This window comes from Cricetulus griseus, chromosome 2, assembly GCF_003668045.3.
Source record: "Cricetulus griseus strain 17A/GY chromosome 2, alternate assembly CriGri-PICRH-1.0, whole genome shotgun sequence".
NCBI classification, from domain to species: Eukaryota; Metazoa; Chordata; class Mammalia; order Rodentia; family Cricetidae; genus Cricetulus; species Cricetulus griseus.
Window position 1 is genome coordinate 453,334,569 of NC_048595.1, and position 23,861 is coordinate 453,358,429.

The window sequence follows — 23,861 nt, forward strand, 5'->3', positions numbered from 1 at the left end:
GGATTTTCATCTACCTTGTACTATGATTTTTCTCTCAAAATTTAATAAAACTGTCCTCAAGCTTACTTCTGAGTTAATTTCCAATTACTCTATTAACAAGACTAAGAACCCTGAAAGGGAATCTCAGTTTTCTAGTATAAGACTAGAAACAAAGAGACTTTTAAGGAAGGAGGTGGAGAAGATGACAGAGCAAGACGTAGGGGGATAAGGGTCAGCAAGGAAGAGCGAGTCAAAGGCTGTGAGGGAATGCATGAGTGAAAATGACTGACATGAAGTATGCATGCAACTCCTATGTTAAAATGTTCTTTTCTTAGTTAATTGAAATATGTAGATTGGGCCAAATGTGGTGGTGCACACACCTTTAATCCCAACACTCAGAAGAAAGAGGCAGGCTGATCCCTGCAAATTTGAGGTCGGTCTGGTCCACACAGTAAGTTCCAGGACAGCCAGGTCCACAGAGTGAGTTCCAGGACAGCCAGGTCCACAGAGTGAGTTCCAGGACAGCCAGGTCCACAGAGTGAGTTCCAGGACAGCCAGGTCCACAGAGTGAGTTCCAGGACAGCCAGGTCCACAGAGTGAGTTCCAGGACAGCCAGGTCCACAGAGTGAGTTCCAGGACAGCCAAGGCTGTGTAGAAAGACTGTGTCAAAGAAAAAATGTAGGCTGGATAAATAAAAGTGCATGCCTGTTTTTTCTAACCCAGAGGCACCCAGCTGGGGACTGTGTGACAGGCAGCCTGCTCTAGAACAGGGCTTTGCCCTGTGTGCTTTGCTTCTGGATAACAGAGTAAAAGCCCAGCTGCACCCCAGAGACCAGCGGCTGATGACCTGGTGCTGAAGAAGTGTTCTGAACGCCCCTCGGAAGTGGGGGAGCTGTGTGAGGTGTTTCTTGACGTGAACCCAGCATCTCTACACACATTTGTTTCCATAAGAAAACATCTTTTACCTGAGATGGAAACCCTGCCCTTTTCCCAAATACTTTCTGAGCGTCAGGGTAAGTTCCTGGTTTAGAAAAACTTGCTTCATCCATGGCCCTCTCTGGGCTATTTCTGGCCTCTCCCTGAAGAACAGAAGTAAAATTACATTTCAAACCAGCCCCTGGCTTATTGACACCTGGAAGGTTAATCAAGTGCGACTTTTCCCTTTCTTGATCAATACGTCTCTGGCTTGTCCTGTTCATAGACAGTTACCCAATTACCGGCTCTCTAATCGGAACCACACGACCTTTCAAAGCCTGACTCGCCTCATCGATCTGGTAACAGCTAAATTGGCACCCTCCTCTCTCACAGAGCAGATTTAATCTGCTCAGGTTTGATTAAAAGGCTTGGCTGAAACCAACGCCAGATGGAATTTCCTTACTGTCTAGAAGGTCCTCAGGAGTCACAGGAGTCCCACACTGAGAGATTCATCAGGGAGAGAGCTCGACCGTGGGTCAGTTCAGGGGCGCACCCACCTCCAAGTGCTGGGAGGATTCCGTGATAAGCGTATCCCCTAAACATCTAATTCTTGGTTGACAGTGGCAACTCTTTTGCCCCATGGGTACCTAACTCTGTTCTCACTCTGTTGAGACAAAACCTTCGGAAGTGGGATTTTGTAAAATGAGAATGCACGTGTCACCAAAATACAACTATGGAGAGAGAAACCAATGTCCTCTTGTTGGGATCTGGTAGATGAGTTTCCATATGACACACACGACACTAATCTTGCAGAAGGTGAACACAGTTCCTGGGGCCTCAGGCATTTATGTTGTTAGTATTTGTTTAACAAATCATTCACACGGTGAAAATTTTTAATTAAAATGGACCCGTAAACTACTATTCACTCATACAGTGCAATCACTTATCCTGTCCCCGGAGATTAAATAATGAAGCCACAGTCTTTCTAATTACCAAAGGGGAGGAGACCTGTTATCTGGGTCATTAGTTTCCACCTCAACCTTGCAAGAGGAGAAAATGCAATTTAGCTCGTTTGCAATGACAATTCTGAAATTTTAAGTAGAAATTAAAAATATGCCCATCGTTTCATGATGTATACAGGAATGAGAATGTGAGGACAGTTTGAGTGTTGCATAGCTGCATTAGGCTTGCAGACAGAAATAAGAGCATCCGAGTGCAAATGAGAAAAAAGGCACTCACTGTAAGACGCCTCACCAGTCATGCTGGGGGGTGACTGTCAGAATTCCTGCCAGGACTGCATGGAAGCCACCCAGGCAGTTGTACAAAGTGTCCAACTCCCCAAACAATGTGTTCTCAAAAATGTGGAGCACAAAGAACCAACCTTTGGCTTTTCTTTCTGTGGCATTGAGAATGTTCTGTGGCTTTATTTAAATTTGTACTAACACACATGTTAGAGCTGGATTTAGATAAAAATATCTTAGCTTTCCCATCTCAAATTGAAAGTAATATAAACATACCCTTAAGACTTATCTATCCAAAAAAAAAAAAAAAAACTTAGGTGGATATTTTCTTCCTGTGAAAGTATTACATAATAAAGAGGAAGCAGATATAAAGGGTAATGGATGGAAAAAAAGGAATATAGGCAAAGAATAAGGACAGGGACTTTCGGGCTTCACTTTTTAAACCAGTAGCACTGTTTTGAGAAGAACGACCCTAAATATTGACGGCAGTGCCTGGGGCTTCCCAGTCTAGGAGCAGAAATACAGAATCTTCAGATGGCCACTTGGACAGCTCTCTGCCTGTATTTCAGATACACAAAGCTCAGTTGTTCAGTGGTATCCCCAGGGCTTGTAATTTCCTGTGGTAGAGTCAAGTGCACCCTTGGATAGAGCTATCCAGCTGAAACACTGGGTGTCACTCAAGAGGAGGGTCCTAGAGGACACCGGAACTCATTTCTCTCAGGAAAAAAGACTTGGAGATGATGAGAGCAGAGAGCATACCTGTTCCTTAGCCCATGTAATCTTCACAGCAACCCAGTGAGTGAGCAATAAAGTCCTCTTCACTCACAGATAGAAAAATAAGGTAAAAAAGACAACAAGGCAGACCAGTGCCCATACTTGGCCACACCCTAAACTAAGACCTGTGGAGCCTAAAGTCAAGCCAGTGTTCTGTTGACGATCATGTAAATCCAGTAATGTCTTTAGGAGTTGTGGAAATGTCTCAGGGGCTGAAGGGCTGGCCATGCAAGCAGCAGAACTGGAGTTCAGATCCACAGAGCCCGGATGCTGGGGTAGCACCCCTATAATTCCAGTCCTATAAGGCAGACAGGAGACTCCTCCAGCAAACTGGCTAATCACAATAGTCTTCTCAGCAAGCTCTGGGTTTTCTCAAGAGACCCTGACTGACAAAATAAACAATTAGAAGATTCCAGATGCCAACCCTGGGTTTCCAGACATTGCACATATGTACACATGTAGGCCAACACACAAGCAAGCAAAGATTACCTTCCTTCTATCTATCCCTGTCACATCAAACACTGATCCAATTCTGGCACTACACCTTTGCCTTATCTAGGATTTCAGATAAATGGACTTCCATGTTTGTTATATGTATTATTAATATTTCAGTCTCTTATGAACTTGCTAGCATTTTATGACATGGATATGCCAGGGGTGGTTTTCTGCTTACTGTGTGACATTTAGGTTTTATCTAGTTTTTACTCTCTGCAGTAATACTTTTATTTTTTTTTAACATGGCTTCAAAGGATGCAGCTGTTTCTCTTGAATGAGAACTGTAGCAGACTCTGACTCATAAGGTGAGTGCTCGCTTACCTTCATGAAATACTGGCACACTGTAGTCACCACTACACACTTCTGCCAGCAGCTACGACAGCACTAATTATGCCTCTAGCTAATATGTAGTGTTGCCAGAATTCTTACGGTCTTTGAAACTCGGACGAAAAATACAAACTGAATTGTTCCATGTCTTGAGTGTCATTTAAACTAGGTGTTGCCTCCTGGTACTAACTTGGCTTTAGTATCTGCCTGCAAGCAGACACTGTATTGTTGATGTGGTCACTAATGCGGACCATAGGTATGGATCATCTTCGTGGGCCTATTGGCCATTTTAGGATTTTCTTTAGCTTGGTTCCCATTCAGATCTCTCATCCATTTTTAGGCACTGGGTTGTGTGTCTTCCTGCAACTGAGTCTTGTCTGCATTTTTTATAGTGTGACTGTGTGACTCCTTGTCCTTTTCAGGATCCCTCAGCTTCTGCTCCCTTTGCCATCTGCAATACTCCCTTTTATATATGCCCAGGATTTATGGCTGTGGGCTGTAGATTTCTTTGCCTGGCAGACGGTTGTCTGTCATATCTGGAAGCAGCAGCAGCTCGAGCTTTAATACAACACTGGGGATTATACTGTCAGGCTACTTCCTTGAGACAAATCTTCAAAGCCTTTAGAGTCAAAGATAAAGAGCAGATCTTGGCATGGGCAAGAGGACAATGACAACTACATCTAGGGGAACAACAACCCAGTTACTGGCTGGCTTCTTGTCAGAAGACACGGGCCAGAGAACAATAGAAAACGTCTTCAGACCCTAACATAAAATGTTATGAGAGAAAATGAATCTAATATTTCATGGTCAGTGGATTTGTAAGACATACCCTCCCCTGACACACACACACACACACACACACACACACACACACACACATGGCCACAGCCTCAGTGCAGGCAATGTGGCAGTTTTCAGAGTGGGAGGAGGGGTTACAATCCTTCAATTAGCATCAATTAAACAATAGCTGATGGTGACAGCCCCTGTCGTGGTTTTACCCAGAAGTCCTCCTTGGTGTTGGCTCACCTAGAGCCAGCTTGCAGCAACAGCTGGCTGCCGGCCCTCAGCTTCAGGGGGCTGCGGTGTCCCAAGAAATTGCCAGCTTCTGTGGGAATTGGCCATCTTCAGCCTCACTATGCTGCCAGCGGTTTTCAGATGTCATGAGGTTGGTAACACTTCTGTTGTTAAATTTACAGATATTTAAGCTTCATCAGGCTTGTGAATCGCCTTCCCCAAACAGTTCAGTAAGCCTTCCAGGAGTATTCCTTGCCTGAGGCTTTGACTTACATTTACACTCCTGTGAGGTATCTAGCAGACCTATCAGAAATGGCTGCTATGTTCCTGAGGCCCTTGGGTTCAGGTGACAAAGGCCATGGACAAATGTGTGCGCTGAGTGCCGGATAGAGCAGAAGGGTGGCGCAGTTCCCCAGAGGAAATAGGAGTGGACACCATTGCCACCGTGTGTGATAAAGAGACAGGAAAGGGGACTGTAAAAGCTGGTGTTTGCCAGCAGGAGGGTGGTGGCTAATTCCATGACAGTACCTCACTGAATGGGGACTGCTTCGGTCTTGTGAGCAGACTGGAGGCCCAGTCTTCTACAGCCCCAGGGTCATGAGCACTGGCTGACAGAACATCTGCTAGGATGACCAGGCACTCCAGAGTGGCTTGTTTTCTATTGCTTTAAAGATTTATTTCCACACACACATACACATGAATATAGTGTCTTTATTTCAAAAGCAAAATGTGTCTCATTCCATTTTGAGCACCAGTTTTCCAGTTAGAAATACGAGTGTGACTTTCCCTTCCTTCTCTGGACTGCCCATGGTCTGCACCTCAGACTGTGACAGGATTTGCTGGGGTCAGGTCTCAGGTCTCTTGGCTTCACCTCCTCTCTGACTAAATATCAAGTTTCGTACTAAAATACTAAGAGGCATCATCTCTCAGGATGGAGGCCACCTTCTGTCTTTATTGGACGGTGAGTCCTTAGCTACCCCAAGTTCTAGGTAGGCACATAAGGTGTGGAGATGAGGTAGAGAGAATAGATAAGGTTCAGGGTAGAGCATTTCCTTCTTAGCAGGAATTGGGATCAGCTGGTGGGTATGGCTTTGTTACAGGAGTCAGCCTAACCCGCAGGTGACACAGGCTCTTTCTATAATTTGACTGGACTTCTCCAGTGCCAAGTCAGGGCTGGAGACAGTCAAGGACACAGGCTTGTTTATTCGGTAATATGTGAAACAGCCAATTGACTTGGAAGGTGTTTGGTGCGGGGATGGAAATTTTCTTAATTGTTACATTTTCCTAAATACCTCTTTATCTTCAGGGTTTTTTTTTTTTCACTCAAATTTGGCTTGCTTAGTCTAATTTTCCACTAATTACTGACTAAAGTCACAGTCTTTGAGAGAATGAAGAAATAGCAACTTTGTATGCCATTTTACAGATTAAAATGAAAGAGGACCCATTAAGTTACATGACTGGATCAAGCACACATAATTGATAAATACTTGTAAACATTAATATGTATTATTTACTATGTCCCAGATACTGTTAATGTGACCTATTAATCAAACCTCACAATGACTGATGTATGAACTTTTTTTTCAATACATCAACCTTGCTAGCATTATCTATAATTATTCAATCAAATATCCTTTTGGGATAAAGGCATCAAGAAGATGGTGGAATAGGATTCTCCTGTGTGTATCCTCCAACAACGACAACAGCAAAAACAAAAAAGCCATCAAATTGCACAACTATTTGTTCACAAAAACACCTTAATTACTTACCTTAATGAGAACCTGGCAACAATTCCATGAACAGGATGTTACATAGAAATAAAGGATCCAGGACCTTCTTGCTGAAAGAGGGAGAGGAAAAGGGGCATCTGTGGGAACTGGTGCAGAGGCCAGTGCTCCTTCTTCCAAGCCCCCGCCCCCCCCCCCCCCCCCCCCGGGAAACCGCAACACCAGGCAGGACTCCATGACACCAGACTCCAGACTGGTGCTCCGGGACTAGCCTCCGGACTCCAGTCATGTCTGTCTCTTTGGTTTCCAGGTCTTCTCCACCCTCGTGCTCAGCCCCTAGTAAACTCAAGCCTGTCCCAAGCATCATGGCAGCTTCTGGAAACTCGGGCTTCAGGCTAGTCCCTGCCAGCAAAGGCCAATCCTCACAACCCCAGGTTCCAAGGTCCTTGGCTTAGTGCTTGCTGCGGCCCTTGGCTAGATCCCACAGCCAGGCCAATCCCAGCAGTTCAGGCTCTGAGTCTGTTCAGGATCCAGTAGCCTTAGGCCCCAACCTCTCCCCAGCACTGCAGCTTCAGGCTTCAGGGACACCCTAACCTAAGTGATTGATGGGGAGGGCCCAGCCCATTGTTGGCAATGCCATCCCTGGGCTGGTGATCCTGGATTCTGTAAGAAAGCAGGGTTCTGAGCAAGCCATGGGTAGCAAGTCAGTAAGAGGCACCCTCCATGGCCTCTGCATCCGCTCCTGCCTCCAGGATCCTGCCCTGTTTGAGTTCCCGTCCCGACTTTCTTCAATGATGAACAGTGATGTGGAAGTGTAGGCCAAATTAACCCCTTCCTCCCCAACTTGCTTTTGGTCATTGCTGCAATAGAAACCGTGACTGAGACAATGAGGTGCGGAGGCAGAACAGGAGGTGGCTGTTGACCGCTGCATCGGCAGTCGGGAAGCAGTGAGCAAGAACCTGGGTCTTGAGCTGGCTTTCTCCTTTTCATTCTGTCCATGACCACAGCCCAAGAGCTCGAGCTGGCTTTCTCCTTTTCATTCTGTCCATGACCACAGCCCAAGGGCTCGAGCTGGGGCCGGGCGTTGGTGACGCACACCTTTAATCCCAGCACTCGGGAGGCAGAGTCAGGCGGATCTCTGTGAGTTCGAGGCCATCCTGGTCTCCAGAGCGAGTGCCAGGATAGGCTCCAAAGCTACACAGAGAAACCCTGTCTCGAAAAACCAAAAAAAAAAAAAAAAAAAAAAAAGAAAAGAGCACGAGCTGGCTTTCTCCTTTTCATTCTGTCCATGACCACAGCCCAAGAGCTCGAGCTGGCTTTCTCCTTCTCATTCTGTTCAGGACCACAGCCCAAGAGCCCTGCTGCCCACACTAGGGTGGGGCCTTCCCAGCTCAGTTAAGCTACTCCAGATGACAAGCACTCACGGACATGTCCAGAAAGCCTGTCCTATGGTGACCCTAAATCTCATTAGTTGACACCACTATTTGCTATCACACAACAGAATTTGAGAGCTCAAAAACAGGTTATATGAAAACCTACGTAGATGGAAAAAAACACAAAAAGAAGGCCAGCACATTAGATTTATGGGACCCAATCAAAAAAACAGAATATACAACTTCTAGGGAGAGGGGCAGCAGGAAGCTTGTTTTAAAAATAGGAGTTCTAAATATTGAGCAAGCTTTATAACCACGCACAAAAGGTTAGAGGTAGCCAAACAGATTCAATCCAAAAGAGACTACACCCAAGGCTCAGTGAAACCAAACTGTTAAAAGTATGGCTTATGCGTAAGCTTAGTGACTTCCTTAACGTCAGCAAAACCCTTAAGAGGGGAGGAGGGATGACATAGAGAGCCTTCTGAGATTTGAATCTGAAATGTCCCCCACAAGGCTAGAGCTTCCAAGGCAGGTGCACTGTCTGGGACAGGACGGAGCCCAGGAGGTAGGAGGACACCACTGGGGCAGAAGTCCCTGTGAAGATCAGAGTCTGGCGTCAGGTCCCAACCAGTCAGTACTCATTGTGTCCATCGTGGTGTCAACAGCTGCGGCCACTCAGCACCTTAGTGGACTGGGCCATTGCACCACACCTTCCCCGGGGGCAGACTGGAACAGTAAGCTAAAACGAATTTCCTTTACATTTGCCACAGCAACCAAAATGACTAACACAGTGCCGAAGGAAGGAAACTCACAAGAAGCCGGGCCTTCAGAAGTGACAGACAGCCAAAGACTCACAAACAAACAAAAGCTGTTTTTCAAGAAATGCTGTATGGATTCTAGAAGCTAAAAGAAAAGGAAAATGTTTCCCAATGAGTTTTGTACTTTCATGTATTAGGCAAATAGCCAAAGCGGGAACACCTGAATGCTGCATTAATATGGCACCAATCACACATCTTTAGGGTGAAGCCATTAAAGATGATTGCTATAATACTTTGTTACGGGGGCTGGAGGGATGGCTCAGGGGTCAGGGGGACTTGCTGCTCTTGCAGAAGACCAGGGTTCCACTACCAGCACCCACATGGTGACTCACAACCACCTGTGACAACCATCTAATGCCCTCTTCTGACTGCTTTGGGTCCTGCATGCATGTGGTGGTGCACACACACACATGCAGGGGAGACTCACATAAAGAAATCTTAAATGTACTAAATTCCCAAGGAGTATACAGTATAAAAGATGAATTGTGGGATCAAAACAGTGTGTGTGAGGGATTGAAGTGGATATGTAGAGTTGTGCACAATCAAAGTTGTCAGTGTAAAACAACCCATCCAACTATTTATGTAGCCTTGTGTTAACAACAAGGCAAAAGCATGGAATATATACACAATAAAGGGTAAGGAATCGAGTTACATTTTCAATAAAGATTCTCCAAGTATAAAAAGAGACAGGAGAATAATCCAAGGAATAAATTATCTACAAATTAATCCCCAACTAATTAGCAAAATGACAGTTATAAGTCCTTACTACCAATGATCTCCTTAAACATAGACCTCTATTAAGAACAGAGGAGATGAACGGACTGAAATGCTCTCGCACACTCAATTATGCATGCTGTCTGTAATGGGTTCTCGTCCCATAAAGATAGACACAGCAAAAGAATACTCATCCCATGCAAATGTAAACAGAAAGACAGCAGGGTCACTATACTTAGGGTGAAAAATAGACTTTAAGTAAAAATTCCACGAAGATAAAGAGTCGTTGCACAATGATAAAAGGTCAATTTGCCAAGAGGACATAGTAGTTGTTAACAGAAATGTACCCAACCTCCAAGCACCTAGGCAGGTAAGGCAATATAAATAAGAGATTTGGAACAGAGCAAGTATCTTCAATTGTTCTAAAGCGGGAGCTTTAGCACCCTAGCAGCAGCAATAAACAGATTGTTCACACAGAAAAGTCAGTGGGGGAGCCGCAGACCTCCACTACCCTTGAGACTACGTGAACCCAGGGGCACACAGAACATTCCACCAAACAAACCCTGAGGACTACCCATGCTGTGTTTCATGTGTGAAGACGACACATGACACATGACACATGACACAAGATATGTTAGGACACACATACTGAAACAGCATACCAAAGCTTGCAGAACGCCACAAAAGATGTTCTCAGAGGAGCAGTTTTAGCTATAAACAGCTACCTGAAAAGAGACAGAGTGCTCAGTGAGATGCCTTGGTTCATAAAGGCACTTGCTGCCAAGCCTGAACATGTAAGTCCAGTCTTTGAGAACCACATACATGTACTTGTACATCATGCATAGCCACATACATATGTGCACAAAAATATTGTTTAACAAAGAAAAGAAATATAATCAAGTAAAGAGCCTAATGTTATACCTTAAGTAACCAGAAAAAGAAGAAAAGTTCAAAGTTACTTTATTAAAACAAAAACAAAAAGTCTGCTCTGCCCTGTCCTCCAGTTTGGCGCCCGAGCCTCAGGTGAGTCTGGGCGCTGCCCTGCTCCACAACCTCCCCCATCAACCCCTGCTCACTTATGCCTGAGCACCCCCCTCCCTGGACAAGACTGGACCTGTCCAGACCAGAAGGCCCACCCTGAGTATGGACACACCTCACGCTTGTCCACCCACTGCCCTCTGTCCTGCGGCTGCTGCCTGAGCCTGAGCCCTCTGCCTTCCACCTGAGAGAGGGAGAGAGATGCCACCTGCACCCACTGAAAGAAGGGATGAGAAGTCGACAGAGTAAGAACACACTCAATGTCAGAAAAACCAATATGACACCACCAGAATCTAGGGACTCCACTCCAGCAAGAACTTTAAAGCCCAACGTAGAGGATGAAGAAGAGATGGACCTTAAAAATGATCTTATGAAGATGATAGACACCATTAAAGAGGAAACAAGAAAATCCCTTAAAAAATAGAAGAAAAAAACAAGCAAAAATTACATGAAATGGAGGAAAAGACAAACCAAAAAATTCAAGAAATAAACTAATCCCTTAAAGAACCTGAAGAAAACCAAGAAAAAACAACCAAACAAGTGGAGGAAACAATTCAAACAGTTCATGGTTTGAAAGCACAATTAGAAACAATAAAGAAAACACAGAATGAGGGGATGCTGGAAATAGAAAAGCTTGGTAAACGATCAGGAACCACTGATGTAAGCATAACCAATAGAATACAAGAGATGGAAGAGAGAATCTCAGGTGTTGAAGACTCACTAGAGTACAGTCATGGATCAAAGAAAATTTCAAATCCAACAAATCTCTAACATAAAATATCCCCGAAATATGGGACACCGTGAAAAGACCAAACCTAAGAATAATAGGTATAGAAGAAGGCAAAGAAATTCAGCTCAAAGGTACAGAAAACTTATTCAACAAAATCATCTAAGAAAACTTCCCCAACCTAAAGAAGGACATGCCTATGAAAGTACAAGACGCTTACAGAATACCAAATAGACTAGACCACAAAAAGAAGTCCCCTCACCACATAATAAAACACCAAACTTACAGAATAAAGAAAAAATATTAAGAGCAGCAAAAGAAAAAGGCCAAGTACCATACAAAGGCAAACCTATCTGAATTACACCTGACTTCTCAATGGAAACTCTGAAGGGCAGAAGATCCTGGATAGATGTTCTACAAACTCTAAGGGAACATGGATGTCAGCCCAGACTACTGTATCCAGCAAAGCTTTCAATCACTATAGATGGAGAAAACAAGATATTCCATGACAAAACCAAATTTAAGCAATACATATCCACAAATCCAGCCCTACAGAAATTAATGGAAGGAAAACTCCAATGTAATGAAGATAACTACGCTCAAAAACATTGTAGGCAATAGATAATCCCATCTTACTAAACACCAAAAAAAAAGTGGGGAAATCCACACACAATAACACCACAACCAACAAATCCAAAACAAACAAGAATCAACAATCAATGGTCATTAATATTCCTCAATGTCAATGGTCTTAACTTGCCTATAAAAAGATACAGGCTAACAGAATGGATACAAAGACAGAAGCCATCTTTCTGCTGCATACAAGAAATACATCTCAACTTCAAAGACAGATTGTACCTCAGAATAAAGGGTTGGGAAAAGATTTTCCAATCAAATGGACCCAAGAAACAATTGGGTGTAGCAACCCTAGTATCTAACAAATTAGACTTCAAACTAAAATCAAAAGAGATGAAGAAGGGCATTTCATACTCATCACAGGAAAAGTCTGTCAAGATGAAGTCCCTATACTGAACATCTATGCCCCAAATAAAAGCACCCACATTTGTAAAAGAAACATTACTAAAGCTCAAATCACACATAAAACCTTAAACACTTATAGTAGGAGACTTCAACACCCCGCTCTCACCACTAGATAGGACCACCAGACAGAAACTTAACAAAGAAAAGAACTAACAGATGTTATGACCCAATTGGGTTTAACAGATATCTATAGAACATTCCACCCAAACACAAAAGAATATACCTTTTTCTCAGAGCCACATGGAACCGTCTCTAAAATTGGCCACATACTTGGCAATGTAGCAAACCTACACAGATACAAAAAAAATTGGAATAACCCCCTGTATTTTATCAGACCACCATGCTTTAAAGTTAGAATTCAACAACACAAATTACAGAAACATTACAAACTCATAGAAATTAAATAATGTGCAATTGAACCATTCCTGGGTCAAGGAAGAAATAAAAACAGAAATTAAAGACTTCCTAGAATTCAATGATAATGAGGACACAACATACCCAAACCTATGAGACTTTGAAAGCAGTGCTAAGAGGAAAGTTCATAGCACTAAATGCCCACATGAAGAAACTGGAGAATAGTCACACTAATAGAGAATTAACAGCACAACTGAAATATCTAGAACAAAAGGAAGCAAACACTCCCCAGAGGAGTAGATGCCAGGAAATAATCAAACTGAGGGCTGAAATCAATAAAGTAGAAACTAGGAAAACACTACAAAGACTCAATGAAACAAAGAGCTGGTTCTTCAAAAAAGTCAACAAGATAGACAAACCTTTATCCAAACTAACCAAAAGGCAAAGAGAGACAACATGCTAATTAACAAAATCAGAAATGAAAAGGGGGATATAACAATGGACACTGAAGAAATCCAGACATACAATTTGAAAACCTGTACTCCACCAAATTCGAAAATCTAAAGGAAACGGACAATTTTCTGGATAGATATCACTGACCAAAATTAAATCAAGAACAGATAAGCAAGTTAAACAGACCTATAACCCTTAATGAAATAGAAGCAGTCATCAAAACTTTACCAACCAAAAAATGCCCAGGCCCAGATGGACTCACTGCAAGAATTCTACCAGAAATTCAAAGGAGAGCTAATACCAGTACTCCTCAAATTGTTCCACAAAATAGCAGCAGAAGGGACATTGCCAAGCTCTTTTTATGAGGCTACAATTACCTTGGTACCCAAGCCACACAAAGACAAAATGAAAAAAGAGAATTACAAACCAATATCCCTCATGAACATCGAAGCAAAAATATTCAACAAAATGCTGGGAAACTGAATCCAAAAACACATCAGAGAAATCATCCACCATGATAAAGTTGGTTTTATCCCAGGAATGCAGGGATGGTTCAACATATGAAAATCCATCAATGTAATCCACCATATAAACAAACTGAAAAAGAAAAACCACATGATCATTTCACTAGATGCTGAAAAAGCCTTTGACAAAATCCAACATCCCTTCATGATAAAGGTCTTGGAGAAATCAGGAATACAGGATCATTCCTAAACATGATAAAAGCAATATACACCAAACCAATCGCCAACATCAAATTAAATGGAGAGAAACTAAGGCTATTCCTCTAAAATCAGGAACAAGACAAGGCTGTCCACTCTCTCCATATCTCTTCAATATTGTACTTGAAGTCCTAGCTAGAGCAATAAGACAACAAAATGAGATCAAGGGGATACAAATTGGAAAGGAAGAAGTCAAACTTTCATGATTTGCAGATGATATGATAGTTTATATAAGTGACCCAAAAAACTCTACCAGGGAACTCGTACAGCTGATAAACACCTTCAGCAAAGTGGCAGGATACAAGATTAACTCAAAAAAAAAAAAAACATCAGTAGCCCTACTATATACAGAAGATGAATGTGCTGCAAAAGAAATCAGAGAAACATTACCCTTTACAATAGCAACTAACAATATAAGATATCTTGGGGAAACACTAACCAAAAACAGGAAAGACCTGTATAGTAAGAACTTTGAGTCTTTAAAGAAAGAAATTAAAGAATATACCAGAAAATGGAAAGATCTCCCATGCTCTTGGATAGGTAGGATCAACATAGTAAAAATGGCAATCTTGCCAAAAGCAATCTACAGATTCAATGCAATTCCCATCAAAATCCCAACACAATTCTTCCCAGATCTTGAAAGAACAGTACTCAACTTTATATGGAAAAACAAAAAACCCAGGATAGTCAAAAACAACCCTGTACAATAGAGAAACTTCCGGAGGCATCACCATCCCTGACTTCAAGCTTTACTATAGAGCCATAGTCCTGAAAACAGCTTGGTATTGGCACAAAAATAGACAGGTTGACCAATGGAATAGAATTGAAAACCCTGATATTAACCCACACACCTATGAACACCTGAAGCTAAATTTATACAATGGAAGAAAGAAAGCATCTTCAACAAATGGTGCTGGCATAACTGGATTTGGACATGCTGAAGATTGCAGATAGATCCATCGCCATGCACTAAACTTAAATACAAATGGATCAAAGACCTCAACATAAATTCAGCCACACTGAACCTCCTACAAGAGAAGGGAGGTGGCACCCTTGAACAAATTGGTACAGAAGACCACTTTCTGAACATAACACCAGTAGTTCAGACATTGAGATCGACAATTAATAAATGGGACCTCCTGAAACTGAGACGCTTCTGTATAGCAAAGGACACAGTCAGCAAGACAAAATGCCAGACCACAGAATGGGAAAAGATATTCACCAACCCCACATCTGACAGAGAGCTGATCACCAAAATATACAATGAACTCAAGAAGCCAGCCAACAAAACACCAAACAATGCAATTAAAAGATGGAGTGCAGAACTTAAGAGAATTCTCAACAGAAGAATCCAAAATGGCTGAAAGACACTTGAGAAAGTGCTCAACATCCTTAGCCATCAGGGAAATGAAACTCAAAACCATTCTGAGATACCATCTTACTCCTGTCAGAATGGCTAAAATCAGTAACACCAATGACAATCTATGCTGGAGAGGATGTGGAGAAAGAGGAACTCTCCTCCATTGCTGGTAGGAGTGCAAACTTGTATAGCCACTTTGGAAAGCAATATGACAGTTTCTCAGGAAAATGGGAATCAGTCTACCTCAAGATCCAGCAATCCCTCTCTTAGACATATACCCAAAGAATGCACATTCATACAATAAGGACATATGTTCAACTATGTTCATAGCAGCATTATTTGTAATAGCCAGAACTGGAAACAACCTAGATGCCCCTCAACTGAAGAATGGATGGAGAAAATGTGGTACATTTACACAATGGAGTACTACTCAGAGGAAAAAAATCAATGGAATCTTGAAATTCGCAGACAAATAGATGGAACTAGAAGAAACCATCCTCAGTGAGGTAACCCAATCACAAAAAGATAAACATGGTATGTACTCACTCATTTTTTAACTTTTAGACATAGAGCAAAGGATCACTAGCCTACATTCCACACTGCCAGAGTGTTACGATAAATCTTTCTGCCAAAAGCCTCCGAGCCCCACCACCACATGTGCACTTTAAGCCAGCTGCCTGCCTGAGTTAGGGCCCAAATGAATACACAGAAACTTGTATTAGGTTCAAATGCTGCTTGGCCAATGACTAGGATTCTCATCTGTTAGCTCAGTCTATATCATAAATCTATATATTTTATAAGACTTATCTTATTGGACGCCTTATTGGCGTCCCTCCTTGTCGGTGGATCACATCCTGCCGCTGGAGGAGGCAAACAGGAAAAAAGGGATCCTTCCTGTTTCTCCTCTTAAATATGAGGCTCCTTACTATGTCACTTCCTGCCTGGAGCACCACTTCTCTACTACATTTCCCAGAATCCTCTTTGACTCCTAGTCCCGTCTAATTTTCTGTCTCATTGGCCAAACAGTATTTTATTTAACAATCAATAAGATAAACATACACAGTACATTTCCCATCACCAGAGGAGCTAGGAAACAAGGAGGTACCCAAGAGAAGATTGATAGTCCCTCAAAGAAGGGGATGGGGACAGGGAAAGAAAGGAGAGTCTTCATCCAGTTGCTGTTCAAAGCACAGACTCCTATAGCTAAGCACTGAACCATACTACTGGAATTCCGTTGTGGAGAGGGAGGAGGGATGAGCAAATGAGCCAAGACGGGGCTGGAGAGACCTGCAGAAACAGTGGACCTGTTATAGAATGGAGACCCTAGTCAAAAACCTGGGGAAACAGCATTGGACCAAACCAAACCCTCTCAATGTGGGTACCAGCTAGGAGCCCAAGACAGTCTATGGGACCTCTGACAGTGGAGCCATCTTTATCCCTAGAGCACAAATGGACTTTGGGAGCCCATTCCCTATGGAGGGATACTATTGCAGCCCAGATACAGCAAGGAGGGCCTAGACACTCGCCCAAACAATATGACAGACTTTGAAGATACTTGGCAGAGGGCCTCACTATCCCTGGAGAGGAGTTGGGGGTGTGTTGGGTGGGGAACATGGGAGGAGGGGAGGTGAGGGAATGGGGGGATAGATATGTAAATATGAGTAATTAAAAATAATAAAAATTTAAAAAATTCTAAAAAATTAAATCAAGAACAAAAACAGTATAGGAAAAAATCAACATTACTAGTTTTCTAGGGGCAGTGATTAGTTCTGCAAAGTTTAACTGGTATAAAAGTTGCTTGTTGTAAAGGAGGAAGATAGCAAATCTTTAGACTAAAGAAAAAGAGGAGAATCCACTAAAATAAGAAAGAAAAGAGGAAATATTGTAGCAGGCACAACACAAATAGGAAGGGAAGGGATTGCTATGAAAAGCAATACTCAAACAATCGGAGAACCCAGAATGAATGGGGAAATCCCTACACACGAAATCCTCCCAAATAGAATCTGGGAAATCTGCAAGAACCAGAAATGAGCAGTGATGAAAAAGCCTCATGTGAAAGAAAGGGACACGGCCTGGGGGCTTCACCACTAAGCTTGTTCAAACATGTAAAACCCAATACTAATCAGTCTCACACTCTGAAATTCAGGAAGTATTTTCAAACTTATTTACAGCATTAACCCTGACAGCAAAACCAGACAAGGGCTTTACAAGAAAACACAAGTATGGGCTAAGAGGCAAAAGACTAGCAAACCAAATTCAACATTTAAAAAACAAACATCCAAGTGTGGTGGTGTGTGCATTTAGTCCCAGTGCTTGGGAGGCAGAGGCAGGTGGATCTCTGTGAGTTCAAGGCCAGCCAGATCAATGTAGAGTTCCAGGACAGCCCGGGCTACACAGAGAAACACAGTCTCAGAAAAAGAAAACAACAGCAGCAAAATCACTCATCAATGAGTGTCAGGTACGGCATGATTCAGGAATTCAAGGATCAGTCAGCCATACACAAATCAGCAAATGTGGTGTATGTTACATTAGCAGAATGAAGAACAGAGAAGATACAACAAATAAATAGCAATGGCGCAGAAAGAAAATTTGACAAACTTCAGACTTTCCAGATTTAAACAAAAACTCAGGAATTTAGGTACTGAAGGAACTGATGTCATATGCTAACAGCCGGATGTGATCAGCCCACAGTTGACATTATACTCAACAGTGAGAAGGTAGAACACTTCTGTTAGAAAATAAAGGATAAGACAAGGACTTGTCATTTCTTTTCAACATAATACTGGAAGTCATTGCCAGAGAAATTAGACAAGAGAAAAAATCCTTCAAATTGAAAAGAAAACTAAAATTGTCCTTGTTTGTAGATAAATAATCATATGAAAACCTTGAAGACCCAGCTTAAAAAAAAATCAGTAAAATCATAGGGTACAAAGTCAACATACAAAAAACATACCTTTTCAATACAGTAACAATGAACTACCTGGAAAAGAAGTCAAGGAAACGATCTACTTATAACAGCTACTAAATAAATACATAGATAGGTAAATAAATAAATACATAAATCACTAAGGGACAGATTCAATCAAGGTAATTCAAATCAAGGTGTTACACTGACTACTAAGGTATTGATGAACAGAATTTTAAAAGATATAGGTAATTGTGAATATATCCTGGGAACACCTTACATAAGCATTGAGTGTGCTTTCTGAAGGGTTCGTGTGATAGAGATTTGGTCTGCAGACTGGCAGTGTCAAAGGTGCCAAACACTTTAAGGGGTTTGACTATCATAGCTATTTCCCTGAGAGGGAATGGTGCGGTGTCTGAAAAATACTGATTAGTCCTTGAAATTGTGCAGTGCTACAGAGAAGGCTGTCCCTCACACTTGGCCTCTTCTGTAAATGCCCAGCCCTCTTGTCATTTTTTCTGCCATGTTGAGGACAGCCAAGAGAGCCCTGGAAGAGACTGAAATGATGGGATCACCAATCTCAGCTTTCCAGCTTTTAAATTTTCAAATAGATGAATATTCTTTTGAAAAATAAAGTAGATAACAATATAAAAAGATTGAAAACACTTAATGTTCATGGCTAAAATTATGTAGACATTTTATGTTCTCATCTGTAGAACGAATGCTGTCCCTACCAGCATGATAGAAATGTATCTCACAGTAATGTTAACCAGCATCCTAAAATCCATGTGAAACTAGAAAAGACTCAAACAGCCAAACAAATCTTGAGCAAAAGCCCAAAGCTATAAGTACCCCATTAACTGACTTTAAAACTTTCTAAAACCCTGTAACAATCCAAACAGCATGGTACTGGTGTAAAAATAAGTATATAGGCCAAAGAAACTGCATATAGATCCCAGAAATTGAGCCTCACATTTACAGTCCATGGGTTTTCAACAGCAATGCCAAGAATCCACGACGGGGGAAGGACAGTCTACTCAACAGTGATGCCGAGGAATCTGGATTGCCATGTGCAGAAGGTAGAATTAGATCCCGTCTCTGGCTATGTATAGTCGTCAACACTAACTACTGTCTTAGCCACAAAGTACTGAAGCCCCAAATACTGCAAGAGAGCAGAGGGGTGCTCTTTGAAGCTGTGCTGAGTCACACACGTGTCTCCTGTGACCCCAAAAGCACAGAAGCAGCAAGAGATGAAAAGGATCACACTTAAATAAAGACCTTCTCCTCAGTGAAGCAGACAAAGATGAAGAAGAGAACCTGTAGACTGAAGAAAACAGTTATACATCTTATGTTTTATAAGTGCAAATATTCACAGTATAAAAGAACTCGACCCAATGTGAAAGTAGAAACAATCTTTCCTAGCCATCGGCCATGGTAGATGAATGGAAGGTCCGAGCTAACATGGGGTTAGCTCGTTAAACAACTACAATAAAACCTCGTGCAGTTTGCATCAGGCTTTCGCCTCCGCCTGGTGATTGGGGTGGCTGTGGTCCTGGGCTGAGATCCTGGGGGCCTGAGCTTCTGGGGGTCTTTCATTTGGGGGCTCGTCCTGGATTTGCGACCACCCCTCACCTGAGTGGAGTCGATCTTGGAGGTAAGGTCGAGGTCACAACCTGTATGTTTGATAATGTGTCTTGTTATGTCCATGTTTGATAATGTGTCTTGTTATGTCTCTTGCTGTTTTGACATGGATTTGAATCTGTGCCTGCACAGGACTTGTATTTGGTAGTTTGGACCACTGGGGAGGCAGACATGCCCTGGGCCCTTTGGTCCGGCCCTGGACAAAAGTCCAAGTGTTGTTTGTAATTTTGGTTTGGCACCATGTCTGCCATGCTGTTTGTCCTGTCTGTATTGTTTCATCCTTCTGTTTTTACTGTTTGTGTGTGTTTCTGTCCTCCCCACGGGGCTAGCCATCTGAAATTCCGAATAGAACCCTAGTCTGTGTTACTGTGCTGTCTGTCCAAGTTTCACATTTGTGTTGTGTGCTTGTTAAGCATCTCTTTCTGTCCCTACTGCCCACACACGGGGCATGCATGGGTCAGGGGTCTTTTCTTGCCCTGAGCACGTGGCGTGCGGGACATGAGTTCTTCTGCCATGTTCCATGGGTTAGAGTGCTGCGGCGGAGTCCCCTGAGGCTGCTACTCTGAACTCCAACCACTGCTGCGGCCCTACAGCTGAACCTGGCTGGTGTAGGTGACTCTGTCTTTCCATCCTCACCTGCCTGTCTGTGAGGCATGCGAAGTGGGGCTCTCTCTGCCCTAACTGCCATCCTGCCATGGGTCCTGGCTTGTGGCAGGAGTTTCCCTGCCCTGAGCACATGGCTTGCAAGGCCACCATTTGCCTGCCTGCCTGGCCTTCTCTGTGCTCCACACACGTGGTATGCAGGGAAACCTCGGTGTCTTTTTCCCACCCCTGCATTGGCAGAGGGTCTGGGAATACCAGCACATACACCCCAGGTCTCTGCCCTGAGCACATGGAGCTGGGGTGGGTGAACCATCTGGCCTGATCCGGACGTTCTAAAGAAACGGCCTTAAAGTTATTAAGAAATATAAAAAGGACTTTGATAAGAGTTTTTATGTTGACTGAGAAATAAGAGAAAATGTAGGAGACTAAAGTAATAAAGAGGGAAAGGGAAAGAGGAATTTGTCTAAGAATTTCTAAGGAAATCAGAGGAATGAACTGAAGATATACAGAAAGTTATAGAGGGTTAAAGCAAGTCGTAGAAGGTCAAAGGAAAATTGTCAAAGGTTAGAGGAAAGGTTGTTAAAAGTCAGAGAAAAATGTAAACTGTTAGGATTTCTCATGTCTACAAATAGTAAATTTTAAAAATTGGTAATATAAGTTAAAATTTTAACCATATTAAGTTAATTCTGTTTTATAAAGTTCTGTATTTCTCAAGTAAATTATGTATGCTTGTTTTGAAATGTTCTGTTTCCTGGCATAACCTAAGTTCTGTTACAAGCATACAGCTAAAACAAATGGTACAGGTCACTGCCATTTTGCAGCCAGCCACATGGCAAGCTGGTCACATGGCTGACTGGTAGCCATTTTGCTGAAATTGAAAAAAGATACTTGAACTGCCTTCTTAACTAAAGACCACATGGAAATTAGAGGTACCATCTTAGAAACAAGTTTTTCAATCAAGATTTAAATTGTTAAATGCTTCTATATATTACAGAAAGACATTAAGGGAGTTTAAATTTCTTTTTAAAACCAGTTTTTTAATGTTTATGTTTTTTAAAGCGTTTCTATTAATGTTTGTACTTAAAGAGTTTCAATTTAGAATCATTTTTTAAGCAAAGCCTGACCATGTAAAGTTCTTGTTTTCTAAAAGCTACTAATCTAAGATGTTACAGTTTATGTTTTCAGAAGTTAAGTTTAGGGCGTTGGCACATGCCTTTAATCCCAGCACTCGGGAGGCAGAGGCAGGCAGATCTTTGTGAGTTCAAGGCCAGCCTGGTCAACAGAGCAAGTTACAGGACAGCCTCCAAAGCCACAGAGAAACCCTGTCTCAGAAAGAAGTTAAGTTTAAGCAAGCAGCTAAAATGTGTACATGTAGCTACTATTTAAGGAATATAAGGTAACTCAATGCAGTTTAAATTCAACTGTGCTGTTTCAAATATTTTACTAAGTTAAACCATTTACAGTCAGACTGAAAATTAATTAATTACAGAAATAAGACCTTACCTAGCCACCTGTGTGCTTAATGTTTGCTTAAGGCAAGTAACTAAAACAGACAGACAGACCTCTAATGCTTCAGAGACCTGCAGAATATAGCATTTAAAAATGTTGTTTTAAAAGTTTATAATATCAGACAGATTGCCAGATCCTGACAGTGACCCAAAGTCTCCAAAGAAGATTATGAGGCACCCCAGTTCCTGCACCTGGATGATGACGACGCTGACCAGTGAGCGAGATGCTCAGATGTGACACCTGCTGCCTTCCAGGACCTGGCCAAGACTATGGACAAAGCTGCTGGACACTGGGAAATTGATTGCACCCCCTTTGTCTAGACTAAACAAGGTCAGTCTTTTCCATGTCCCTCTTCCACAGAGAGGAAAACACTCTCACCTTATAGGCCTGGCGAAGATTGCTGTTCTTTGATACTTCTGCCTCCAACGTTAATGGAGAGACTTGGGTATGGCTAACTGTATATGGACTGGCTTCTAACTGGCTTCTGTTGCTTTTTAATAGATTCAGAAACTGTATAAAATATACCCTTCTCAGATCTCTGAAATATTAATGGTTGTCAGCTTGACAGCATCAGGCAGTCAGATCCACTATAGACTAGTCAGCATGTTAGCTGATAAAGTAGTGACTATCTACTGTTCAGACACAAGCTCAAGGTTTTTAGGTTTATTCTGGTTGTCATTTAAGTATAAACTCAAAGAGCTTTTCATCAGGCCAAAGGCACCTCTGTCCAATCCATACCTGGCTCTCTGGACAGAAGAAAAATGTACATGCTTCTAGCCCAAATCTGTAGTTTTTGCTAGGACTCAAAATTAAAAATATGTTCCTGCTGTTTGAACAGATCTAGATATCTGCTTTTTCTGCACTGTGGGCTTCAGTTAATAAGTTTTAACTTCTGTTCCTAGTTTAAAAATGTCTTAAACAGATTTCTGCTTCTGGCAGACACATCTGAGTATCAGTTGCTGACTACAGGCTGTTCTAAGTAGACTATGGGCCTTGGACTTGCTATGGATGTGAACCAGTCCAGCTGATGTGGACACCCCCTGTCTCTCCAACAGATTCTGCTAACCAGAAGCTCCTGATGGATTCCCCATTGCCTAAATTCCTTTTTTTGCTTTTGACTAGCATTTCAGCCTTCTTGGGTCCCTAACTTCGTCTCAAAGTCAGCAAGAAGTAGCATGGGAAAGAATACATCGCACATTTTCCCTGTTGAAATGCTAAGTCAGAAGGAACTCCCTTGCACGGGGATGCCAATCTCTCTCACTCCCTGACGGGGACGCTGGAGAGACAGCAATTCCATGATTGGAATCTCAAAAAAAAATGGGGGAATGAAGGGACCAGCTCCCCATTTCGGCAGCCATAACAGCCGAACATGTATTTGTATGACCTTGCCTTAGTCACTAAGAGGTTAGATGCCTGCCTTGTGGCAAGGAACCAATCAGAAGTTAGCTGGTGGTGCTATGCTTTACGGCTCTGGGTGTGCTTTACAGACAAGCGCACAGCAATGACTTGCAGAGCATAGCAACCCTGGGGGGGGCCTATGAGCCATAACAACCAGTTGACCAATCAACACAGGGCAAACCCTCCAAGCCTGGAGACACACCAATCCTGAGCCTGTGCGTACCTCTAGACACTCCCCTTATGCTGCCCTATAAGATCTCTATGCAGTGGCTTCGCAGTGTCTTTTCTAGCCATCTGCCATGGCGGGTGGATGAAAGACCCGAGCCAACATGGGGTTAGCTCGTTAAACAACAACAAAGCCTCATGCAGTTTGCATCAAAAAAAAAAAAAAAAGAAAGAAAGAAAGTAGAAACATACTGATGTGTGTGCATGTGTATGCATGTATCTGTGTCTGTGTATTGTGTGTGTGCGCGTGCGTGCTTGTGCATGTGTGCCTGTGTGTGTGTGTGCATGCATGTGTGTGTGTGCATGTGTGCCTGTGTGTGTGTGTGTGTGCCTGTGTGTGTGTGTGCATGTGTGCATGTGTGTGTGCCTGTGTGTGTGTGTGCATGTGTGCCTATGTGTGTGTGCCTGTGTGTGTGTGTGCCTGTGTGTGTGTGCATGCATGTGTGTGTGTGTCTGTGTGTATGTGTGCATGTGTCTGTGTGTGTGTGTGCGTGCATGCATGTATACA

The 23,861-nt window shown here is 42.6% G+C and overlaps 2 long non-coding RNA genes across 6 annotated transcripts in view; both read right to left on the reverse strand.

The window, feature by feature from the left end:
* The window catches only part of LOC103159724, a 50,988-nt gene extending 50,442 nt beyond the window's left edge, over nt 1-546 (reverse strand). Inside the window, exon 1 of the long non-coding RNA XR_004768770.1 lies at nt 360-546. This is a non-coding gene — a long non-coding RNA (uncharacterized LOC103159724). The remainder of the gene's footprint in view (nt 1-359) is intronic.
* A 33-nt stretch (nt 547-579) lies between these two features.
* LOC103159724 lies at nt 580-10,613 on the reverse strand. Of its 5 annotated transcripts, none has more exons than XR_003481664.2 (5): nt 10,040-10,613; nt 6,515-6,585; nt 4,758-4,909; nt 2,895-3,295; nt 584-639 (listed from the first exon to the last, which is right to left on the reverse strand). It is a non-coding gene; the product is annotated as an uncharacterized LOC103159724 (long non-coding RNA). The 5 variants fall into 5 exon arrangements; XR_003481665.2 differs by lacking the exon at nt 584-639 and adding an exon at nt 646-1,058; XR_003481666.2 differs by lacking the exon at nt 2,895-3,295 and having other exon boundaries at nt 580-639.
* Nucleotides 10,614-23,861: the final 13,248 nt, after the last annotated feature.